This window comes from Pan paniscus, chromosome X (assembly GCF_029289425.2).
Source record: "Pan paniscus chromosome X, NHGRI_mPanPan1-v2.0_pri, whole genome shotgun sequence".
NCBI classification, from domain to species: Eukaryota; Metazoa; Chordata; class Mammalia; order Primates; family Hominidae; genus Pan; species Pan paniscus.
The window spans coordinates 37,669,342-37,681,584 of record NC_073272.2 but is presented as its reverse complement, the minus strand read 5'-3'; positions in this window follow the sequence as shown (position 1 = coordinate 37,681,584).

Sequence of the window (12,243 nt, the reverse complement as noted above, 5' to 3'; positions counted from 1 at the left end):
ACCAGCACAATATCTATGATAAGAAGGCATTGGATTAAAATTAGACATTTCATATGCTTTACTAAACCATAGGAGCTATCAGGAATTCAGACAGGAAAATTGGAAAAGTGTCATAATTATAATAAAATTATGATTTATTGTTGAGAATGCCTAGAAATGGCAGGAGATACAGAATAATATTACAGATAAGATTAGCTATAAAATGGCTGATATTTAAAATATACATTTATATATAAAAGAACCAACAGATATAAAATTAGGATGACTCTTAGCTTTATTGGAGTTCTTCATAGCATCCCTGTGCACTTCAAATATGACTCTAGTCATAAAAATTGACTCATCACAGATTTTTCAGAATAATCATATGTAATAAGAGATAAATCTGCGGTTTCCATCTAAGCATAAAGACAAGGAGACCAGATAACTCTCTGACCTTTTCTTTGTATTGCAATGAGATCTGTTTCTCTCTCTCTCTCTGTCTCTCTCTCTCTTTAAATGTTTGCTTTATTTTGGCACAAGCCATGTAGAATATGTTAGGTAAAATTTATTCACAGCCAGAATTGTCATAGTTACATTTTATGACATCAATTTCAATATACATGCCATTAACATAAATTTAACTGTGTGTTAATTAAAGAGCCCAGCTGTGTTGGCAAGATGCCAGTTGAAGACATCATGGATTGCATTAAAAAATAAAATGAGATAGTTCAGAATTTTTGTTCAATGGACATTTTAAAACATTGTAAAATTAGTTCTGTATGAACATTTCTGCTTTACTAAAAACCAAATATAGTTCCAATGACATAAGGTAAAAAATCCTTAAATCAGATCTGTGGCCAACATCTGCTAAATCTTGCTCATTTTAAAGTATAACCACATAGAACCGTTAGAAACATTACTGATGACTACTTAGAGTACACGAATGGACTTTTAATAGATGAGATTAGTATATTTACTGAATTCCAGCTTTAAATATTAAACACATGATGCACCTTCATGTAAATAGAACTGTGTTATTTAAATACGTCTGTTTGTCTTAGTAGATACTGAGGTGAAAATTAGTGTAAGACTAGAACTTGTAGTAATTTAACCCAAAATATACACCATAGACTTCATACATAGACTCACTGGAGGATGCTTGTTAAAATGCAATTCTCAGGCTTTATTCAGAATGGTCTAAATCACAACTTCTAGGATTCTTTCTTTGGGTTTTGTTTTGTTTTGTTTGAGACAGAGGATCTCTCCGTCACCCAGGCTGGAGTGCAGTGGCGTGATGTCGGCTCACTGCAGTCTCTGCCTCCCGGGTTCAAGTGACTCTCCTGCCTCAGCCTCCCAAGTAGCTGGGATTACAGGCACCTGCCACCACGCCCAGCTAATTTTTGTGTTTTTAGTAGAGACAGGGTTTCACCATGTTGGCCAGGCTGGTCTCGAACTCCTTACCTCAAGTGATCTGCATGCCTCAGCCTCCCAAAGTGCTGGGATTACAGGCCTGAGCCACCACACCCGGCCAGAACTTCTGGGATTCTTACCTGATAATTTTCTCTTTATCAAATTTGCCATTGGATTCTTGTACACATCAAGGTTTGAGAACCACTCCCCTCCATCCCCCTAGGTATATATATGGCAGCTTTATCTCTGTCTCTTTAAACATCTCTTCCTTCACTTATTCTAAATCAGCCACAATATTCCTAGTGTGTTTTGCTGCTGATAATCTCCTTTAGCTTGGGCTCATGTTATGAATTTCATGAGAAGATGGAAAATTATTGTTTTTTCTTCTTAACATAATTTTGGAAGAAAGGGTTTAAATTTTCCTTAGAACTAAAGGTGTTAACAATCCCCTTATTAAACGGACTGAGACCACACAGTACTTCAAGAATAAAAGTGGACACTGGAATCCACTTTGCAAATTCTCTAAAGGTGATAGGGAATAAAACACTCTAGAGGCATCCTTTTCAGCAGAAGTTTTTAGGACTGAAATGTAATTTTGCTTAGAAGCATCTAGGGTTAGAGCTGTATACCAAGATATAACTGCTTAGAATTAATAGAAAACTCAAAAACTCTTGTTCACAAATGTGTTCTAAGGAACCAAAGACATTTAAAGAAATCCACTGTTGCTACATCATTCTCTCGTGTTCTCATTTATTTTAAATCCACTGGTGTAATTGTTTTAACTGCACTTCCAGTTTTTTGGGCCAAGTGATTATCTCCAACTTTATGTTCCTCTGCTTTGTAATTTTCTCTTCCAACTTTTTCTTATGACCAAAAGCTTTTGACTTTCCTTTTGAAGTAGCAGGTATTTATTATCCCTTTTTCTAGTATATTTTTGGTTAATGTCTTCTATTTCAATATGATAAAATGTTTCATATGTGAGGAACTAAGCAAGGTCCTGCAGAGTCTACAAAAATGAGTAAGTTTGTCTTCGTTCTTAAACATCTCTATCAAAAAATAAAATAAAACCTGGGTAACTATAATTTATTGTATATGCTCAAAAAACTTGAAGAGAATATTTCAAATTAACACAAAGAAATCATAAACACTTGACATGGTGGTTATGCTAGTTGCCCTGGTTTGATCATTACACATTGTATACACATACTGAAATATCACTGTATATCCCATAAATATTTGTAATTATTACCTGTCAATGATAAATAATAGAAAAACCAAATAAATACCACTGCTCCCCAAACCAAAAGAAAAGGAAAAAGAAAAAGAAAACTTGGAATGAAATATTTACCTGGAAAATATACAGAAAATACAATGAATGCGAAGAGGTAGAAACAAAGAACTATAGGATTAAAGGAGGGCTGCTTGGCTGTGGAAATATTTTAAATTACCCTGGATGGGATTTTACATGTGAAGATTACATAGACATAATTTGTTTTTTTTCCTTTAAAAAAAAAACAACAGTTTTATCGAAGCATAATTTAAATATCATAAAATTCACCCATTTTAAATGCACAATTCGAAGATGATTTTTAGTACACTTACAGCCATGCTACCATTGCAAATTCAGTTTTAGAACATCTCCATTAACTAAGATATCTCTCCTGCTGTTTTAGATAATTTTTTTTTATTTCCATAGGTTTTGGGGGAACAGGTTGTACTTGGATATGTGAGTAAGTTCTTTAGTGGTGATTTGTGAGATTTTGGCACACCCAGCACCCGAATAGTATATACTGAACCCAATTTGTAGTGTTTTATCCCTCATCCCCTTTCCACCTTTTCCGCCTGAGTCCCCAAAGTCCATTGTGTTATTCTTTTTTTTCTTTCTTTCTTTCTTTTGAGACAGAGTTTCACTCTATCACTCATGCTGGAGTGCAGTGTCATGATCTTGGCTCACTGCAACCTCTGCTGGGTACAAGCGATTCTCCTGTCTCAGCCCCCTGAGTAGTGGGGATTATAGGCATGCGCCATCATGCCCGGCTAAGTTTTTGTATTTTTAGTAGAGATGGGGTTTCACCATGTTGGCCAGGCTGGTCTCGAACTCCTTTGCATCCTCATAGCTTAGCTCCCACTTATGAGTGAGAACATACAATGTTTGGTTTTCCTACTCCTTAGTTACTTCACTTAGAATAATAATTTGAAGAAGTCAAATTATTGGAAGAGAAAACCAATGTTAAAACCAAGTACCCCAATTTTTCTAAGAAATATTGTAATTATTTCTTTCTCTTTTCTCTTTCTCCCTTTTCCCCTGTTCCCTTCTTCCTACTTAGCTCTTTAGAAATGCAATTATAACCTTATACCTTCCCTTCAGCAGACACTCCTTACAGGGCATGCTTATCCCACCAGGAGGTAGCCTCAAGAGACAAAAGTCAGCTTACAACCAAAAGTACAACTACTTTTGTCCATGATGGAGTCAGCTCAACCACCTGATAGATAAGGCACCGAAGCTAGTCATGTAGACCCTCAGCTGTTCGCTCCCTTCCCTGTGGGCCATTCACACTAAGTCTCCTTTTAACAGCACCTGCTTTCTTCTCTAGAAGTGAAATGGTACTTTTAAAGCAGGAAAGCTGTACTTCTTCCTCTAAGCCAGCTTTGGAATACAAAGTCACTTTCTTTACGTTAGTCTTTGCTCTTGCTAATTAGACTCTGCAAGCGGTGAGTGACTGAAGCTGCATTTTAGTTACAATGTGAGCACAGTTATAAGTCCAGATCTAAGGAACTTCACTACTGATTGGATGAGGAGTATGAGGGAGAGTCAGAGATGTTTTTAAAACTTATGAATTGAGTCACTGGAAGGAGCAAAAGAAAGAAGCTGATGGGGGCTGAAGATGATAAGCTCCATTTGACCATGCTGAATTGATGATAGAGCCATGTAGAGACAATTAGAAAGGTGGGAATGGGGTTGTAGTTATTGTGATGGATTTGGGAACAGTTTGATAAAGGCCAAGCAAAGTTTCTAGGATGAATATAAAGAGTGATATAAGGAATATAAGAGAAAGTTGAAGAAGACAATTCTATGAAGAATCAGCAAAGAAAAGACAGAGTGGTAGAATGAGGAAGGACATAGAAGAATAGTCTGAAAGAAGCCAAGTTGGCTTAGGCAAAGGCTTCATGATTAAGAACCCAAAAGCAAATGCAACTAAAACAACGATAAATAAATGGGACTTACTTAAACTAAAACGCTTCCGCACAGCAAAATAATAATAATAATCAGCAGCAGAGTTAACAGACAACCCACAGAGTGGGAGAAAATCTTAACAATCTATATATCTGACAATGGACTGATATCCAGAATCTACAAATAACTCAAGTAAATCAGCAAGAAAAACAAAAAATCCCATCAAAAGGTGGGCTAATTAAATAAGTAGACAATTCTCAAAAGAAGATATACAAATGACCAACAAACATATGGAAAAATGCTCAACATCACCAATTATCAAGGAAATGCAAATCAAAGCCACAATGTGATACCACCTCACTCCTGCAAGAATGGCCATAATTGAAAAATTAAAAAAAAAACAGATGTTTGCATGGATGTGGTGAAAAGGGAACACTTTTACACTGTTGGTGGGAATGTAAACTAGTACAACCACTAAGGAAAACAGTGTGGAGATTCCTTTAAGAATTAAAAGTGATCTACTGTTTGATACAGTAATCCCACTACTAGGTATCACCAAGAGGAAAATAATTCATTATATGAAAAAGATACTTGCACATGCATTTTTGTAGCAGCACAATTTGCAATTGTAAAACTATGGAACAAACCCAAATGCCCATCAATCAACGAGTGGATAAAGAAAATGTGATCAATAGATATATAAATGGAATACTACACAGCCATAAAAAGGAACAAAATAATGGCATTTGCAGCAACCTAGATGGAATTGGAGACTATTATTCTAAGTGAAGTGACTCAGGAATGGAAAACCAAATATCTTGTGTTCTTATTCATATGTGGGAGCTAAGCTATGAGGATGCAAAGGCATAAGAATGATACATTGGACTTTGGAGACTCAGAGGAAAGGGTAGGGGGTGGCAAGGGATAAAAGACTACACATTGGGTACAGTGTACACTGCTTGGGTGATGGGTGCACCAAAATCTCAGAAATCATCACTAAAGAACTTATTCATGTAACCAAACACCACCTCTTACCCCAAATTCTATTGAAATAAAAAAAGGAAATAAAATAAAGAGATAGTGTGTCTAAGAATGAAAAGCACAGGTTGAGAAAGTTGAGTATTAAAAAGAAGAATCACATCAAAACCCTGATTTTGGATTTATTTGGGATACTCTGTAAATTTGTTGAGACGAATACAAAGCAAGTGGTAGAAATGATAAATGCTAAAGAAATGTCGTGAATGGAGATGAACAATCTGGATGGGAAAGCATGGAGGATTTCTCTTGAAGATGAAAATTGGGAAGTAGATCTAAAAAACAATACAAAAGAGTAAAGATTGGAATGCCAAAGAATAACTCAGGGACCTAGAGGTTATTTTTAGCACACTGTTTACTTGTATACAAGGAAAACCAATAAATAGGTTGACTTCATTTAACATGAACAGAAACAGCATAAAAATCAGAGCAGAGACAAGATTTAAACACTACAGGGGGAAGAAGTGGGTCATGCTTGCATATTATTTGGGTAAACTGATTAGTTGGTGGCAGGGAGTGTCATCTTTCTGTATATTCTATTCTAAAATAGGCCAAATGGGGCATTAATAAAGCATTTTAAGTTCTTTTTGGATTTTCCCAAAACCTTGAGAGTTTAGCAGTAGAGTCAACATGATAAGCTCTTTCTACATTACATAACAGATGTACTATATTTCTCTCATTAGAGTTTCTTAGCAATGATGTAATGCGGAAGGATGACAAGCGAGGGACTAGCTTGACAGCAGGAGGCCTGTTGGACGGTAGTAAGTAGTAAAGTTGGAAATAGTTGGCTACATGGCCCAACTATCCAGGGCTGTGAAAGCCAAGCAGATGTTTTACAACTTCATTCTGTAGGCCTTGGAGAGTCATGGGAGATGAATGAGCCTGGGACAGTATAATAAAATATGCATTTAGTCTGGCAGCAGCACTGATTGCTGACTAAAATATCTTAGCCCTGAGACTACTATAAACTTGTCCAAGAGCACAAGATACCACGCAGTAGTTTGGGGAAATATTCATTTAGTAACTAAAGATACTTGCTGGAAACCTTTTATTTTAAAAAGGCAAACAAAAACAAAAACAAAATAAGATACATATTCTGTGTTTGAGACTCCACAACATGTGGTTATTTATTCTAGGTGTGGTGGAAATAAAAATATACATATTTTTTCATTTAATAAACATCTGTTCATGTGAATAAGGGGCCTTTGTAATGCTTGCCAGTGCTTGCTCCTACACATTCATCCTTCTATTTCCAATAGCTCATTGCACTGTATATGCTTAAAACTCTTTTAGCATTAACACTATATTTAACATTTTTTACTGACTAACATTTTTTCACACCTTGCTGACCAGTATCTTCTTTAATAGATCATGCCTATCATAAGGTATCTTCAGTGCAATTCCTTTTGACCCTTTGCTTCAATTGCTACATTGGATTTCCAATGGCAATTTTATCATCCTGTAATCACCTGGTAGTTCTGAAAGCAGCAAAGAGAGCATTTTCTATTGCTAAGGTGTAATTTCCAACAAAACTAAGTATTTTCATTTGACTATACTCTTAGCAAAATCTAGCAACTGGGACATTTGGAAACGTCTGCTCAAATAACTGATGTTCTACAAAATAAAGTCTTTTTATTATATTTTCCTTATGCTATTTCCACATTTTTGATGAAATAATAACTGTAATTCCCACATATGAAAATACTGCTATTATGCTATTTACTTTAGTGAAGAAGAGCTTTATGTATATTTGGTAACATTAATGTTTTATTTTTTGTACCATCTAAAGATGCCCCTGAATTTCTGCATAAAATTTAAAGTGTTCATTTTGTAATAGTTTGTTAAAGTAAGCAACATTTAGTGTTTCAGACATTCTAATGGCCTTTTAGTAGTTTTATGTATTCTTAAAATTAATATGGTGTTGAAGTCTTAAATTTATAGGCATTGATTTATTTCAAGTATGTCTAACTTTAAATTTTACTGAACTAGAAAGTAATAATTATTTGCAAAGTGTTTCTGTTTCTTCCAGAGGTGCCAAATCGTTCCTTTAAATGTCAGTAATAAATATTTATCACTGGCGTTGCAAGATTAGAATGCACAGGGACAATGGAAATAGGGTAATCTGACATTGTTACATTATATTTACACTATTTTATTTCAGGAGAGTGACAGTCAGTCAATAGATGGATGGTGTGATTAGTGTGAAACTCAGCACTAAGTTCAGAGAAGTGCCAAAGAGACAAAATGAATGTGGAACAGAAAGGCAAACCTTCTCCAATTGACTAGAGAGGCATGGTAATAAGCTTTGATTAACAAGGCAATAGTCATGTATCCCAGAAAATGGAGGTATAAAAATAGACCAATTGTCAGACCCTATTTTCTCTCTTATATACATACTTACCTGGAATCACCAAGTATTTGAAGCATGACTCCATCTGCCTGGCTCATTAAGATGTGCGAACAGTAACAAATAACTGCATTAAAGTTAACAATTTAAAAGTAGATGAGAGTTTCTATTGTAAATAAAAACTATTATCAGCATTATTTGCTAAGGCTAAATGACCACAAATAAATATAGGCAATGATTATAACTTTTTCTCCTCTTCCCCTGATCTACTACAGCAATTATTGTCTTTACCATTTAGTAGCTAATTATGTAAGGTCTTACAATAACTCTTCTGTTTTCACTTGAAACAATAGTTTTCGGTTATTTAAAAATTATCATAATGACTTTAAAAAATAATGCATACTCAATATTTAGAATTTAAAATGGCAGAAAAGTAAAAAGGATGATGTAAAAATAACCATAAATCTCACCATGCATGAATCATCAATTCTTAACATTAAGCAAACTGCATTGCAGGCTTATTCACTGCTTGAAGTGGGTGGATAGATAGGTGGATGGACAAATAAATAGATGGATGGATAGAAAACTAGATTTACTTTTTATAAAATGGGATTAGACTGTATCAAATCAAATGTATTAAATTTAATTCTATTAGAATCTAATAGACAAAATATTTTGAAGTTAAATTGAAGAATTACTAAACTTCATGTAACTATTTGTCACCAAAATAAACACCATAATTTAAAAATAGTTCTCAAATTTAACAAAATACATTATGAGTAATATTATAAATTATGGGTTTTTTTGTTACTATGTTTCAGTTTTATGCAGTATTGATTGACGTTCCACTATGACAGATAATGTAATAATGTAATTCTCACGTTTCACAATTTTCTACCTCCAGGGACTTTTGTATATGAAAAATAAAATTTCATAAATTGTCAATGTTTATAACATTTACATTCTGTTTTACCAGTGTTCACCAACTATATTTTACTATAAATTCTCCATTTTTAAAGTCTTTATGTTAATCCAATTATTCACTGGCTGGATTTCATTATTATCTTAGTTTTTCCCAAAGGACTGATAGGATCTCTAGTCTCTGACTTTTCTCTTTTTCCAAGTATTTGTCTGTTTCTATAATTGCCTGATGGGTTTATCTTGCCTGTTTCCACCCACAAAAGCAATGGCACTGAGAACAGCAGGCTTTTGCAGCAAGGAAAGAGTTTAATAATCACAGGGCCAGCCAAGCAGAAGGATGGGAGTTAATTGTCAAATCCTTCTCCCAGAAAGCTCAGAGGCTATGGTTTTTATGGATAATTTGGCAGGTAGCAGACAAGGGAACAGGTGCTACTGATTGGTTGGCGATGAAATTATAGAAGTATCCAAATTGTCTTCACATACTGAGTCAGTTTCTGGGTGGGGGTCACAGGACCAGTAGATCCAGTTACTTGGTATGAGTCATGGATCTGGGTGGAGTCAGTTGATTGCGAGAATTCAAAAGTCTGAAAGTAATCTCAAAGACCAATTAGGTTTTAACAATACTGATGTTTTCTATAGGAGCCTTTGGGGAAATTACAAATCCTGTGACCTCCAGAACAATGACTGGTTATTGTTTAACTATGCCTACATCTTAACAGAATTCAGGCCCCTCCCAATCCTAAACTTGTGGCCTTTTCACTAGTCCTATAATGATTATTTTGGTCCCCAAGCAAGAAGGGGATTAGTTCATTTTTGTTTTTAAAGTAAACAAAGGCAGGTAGCTTGTGAAGTTAGAAGCAAGGTGGAGTCAGTTAGGTTAGATTTCTTTTACTGTTACAATTTTTGCAAAGGCAGTTTTATTTACTTCATATATGAATTCATCATGACTGTGTATGAAATTTTGGAGTCATTGCTTTCCTCAGAGCTGTGTAGGCAGTGCCCCATTGTCGCATGACATTAAAAATAGAGGTGAAAAAGGGAGATTAACCTGATATTTTCTCGCTTGTATATAATTTGTTTTATATCATTCTTGACTCTGTTATAATTTCAAAGTGGCTGAGGGATTCAAGAGTTTTGACATCTCTTCCAAAACATCTTTGTAAATTTGGCACAGCATTCCTTATGAAATCTATTGTGTTCTTGGTTGAAACTGAAAAAGGAAGAGATTCTTTTTAACATTCTAATATCATGTTATTTAGATTCTTTTACCTTGCTAATTAATTCTAACTTTATCTTTTCCTTTTTAATCTCTATTTTATTCATGTTCTTATAAGTTTGTGAGAATACCTTTTTATTCTTTGGGTTGTAGGGGCCAAGAAACAAAAAAATTTCCCCTTCACCCTTTGGAGGTTTCCTGAAAATCAACAGATAAAAGGCAGATTAATAGGAAAAAAAGGTACATAAATTTACTAATGTTGTAAACCACAAGTATCTGAGACAGGTATCAATCAATTTTAAAAGTTTATTCTGCAATACCTAGAAATACAGCTAATCAGGACGTGAAAGATTTCTGCAATGGAGAATTACAAAACACTGCTCAAAGAAATCAGAGAAGATATAAACATTGGAAAAACAGCCCATGCTCATGGATAGAAAGAATCGATGTCATTAAAATGTCCATATTGCCTAAAGCAATTTATAGATTCAATGCTATTCCTGTGAAACTACCAATAATAGTCTTCACAGAACTAGAAAAAACTATTTTAAAATTCACATGGAACCAAAAAGAGCCCCAAAGCCAAGGCAATCCTAAACAAAAAGAACAAAGCTGGAGGCATCACATTACCTAACTTCAAACTATTCTACAGGGCCACGGTAACCAAAACAGCATGGTACTGCTACAAAAATGGGCACATAGAACATAGTAGAGATCCCAGAAACACACGTAGATCCCACATCTACAACCATATGATTTTCAACAAAGCTGACAAAAACAAGCAATGGAGAAAAGACTTCCAATTCAATAAATGGTGCTGGGATAACTGGCTAGCCATATGCAGAACATTGAAGCTGGACCCCTTCCTTACACCATATACAAAAATCAACACAAGATAGATTAAAGACTTAAATGTGAATCCCAAAACTATAAAAATCCCTGGAAGACAACCTAGGCAATACCATCTTGGACGTAGGAATGGGCAAAGATTGCATCACAAAGAAACCAAAAGCAATTGCAACAAAAGCAAAAGTTGATAAATGGGATCTAATTAAACATAAGGGTTTCTGCACAGCAAGAAAAACTATCAACAGAATAAATGAACAACCTATAGAATGGGAAAAATTTTTTTGCAAACTATGCATCTGACAAAGGTCTAATATCCAGCATCATTAAGGAACTTAAACAAATTTACAAAAGGAAAACAAACAACCCCATTAAACAGTGGGTAAAGGACATGAACAGACACTTCTCTAAAGAAGGCATACATGTGGTAAACAAGCATATTTTAAAAACCCTCAATTTTACTGATCATTAGAGAAATGCAAATCAAAACCACAATGAGATACCATCTCATACCAGTCAAAATGACTATTATTAAAAAGTCAAAAAATAACCAATGTTGGTGAGGTTGCAAAGAAAAGGGAATGCAGACACTGCAAGTGGAAGTGTAAATTAATTCAACCATTGTGAAAAGTAGTATGATCATTCCTCAAAGAGCTAAAAGCAGAAATACTATTTGCAGCAATCCCATTGCTGGGTATATAACCAGAGGAAGATAAATCATCCTACTATAAAGGCAGATGCACATGTTATGTTCATTGCAGCGCTATTCCCAATAGCAAAGACGTGGAATCAACCTAAATGCCCATCAATCACAGATTGGACAAAGAAAATGTGGTACTTATAAACCATGGAATACTATGCAGCCAGAAAAAAAATGACATCATGTCTTTTGTAGAATATGGATGGAGCTGGAGCCCATCATCCTTAGCAAACTAATGCAGGAACAGCAAACCAAATACTGTATGTTGTCACTTATAAGTGGGAGCTAAATGGTGAGAACTCTTGAACATAAAGAAGGGAACAACAGACAGTGGGTTCTACTCGAGAATGGAGGGTGAGAGGAGGAAGAGGAGCAGAAAAAGTAACTATTGGGTACTAGCCTTAATACCTGGATGATGAAATAATCTGTGCAACAAACCCCTGTGACATGAGTTTACCTACAGAACAAACCTTCACATGTACCCCCAATCCTAAAATAAAAGTTTTTTAAAAGGAGAAAGTTTATTTTGCCGAGGTTAAGGATGTGTCCATGACAGACACAGCCTTAGGAGGTCCTGACGACATGCGTCCAGTGTGGTGAGGGTACAGCTTGCT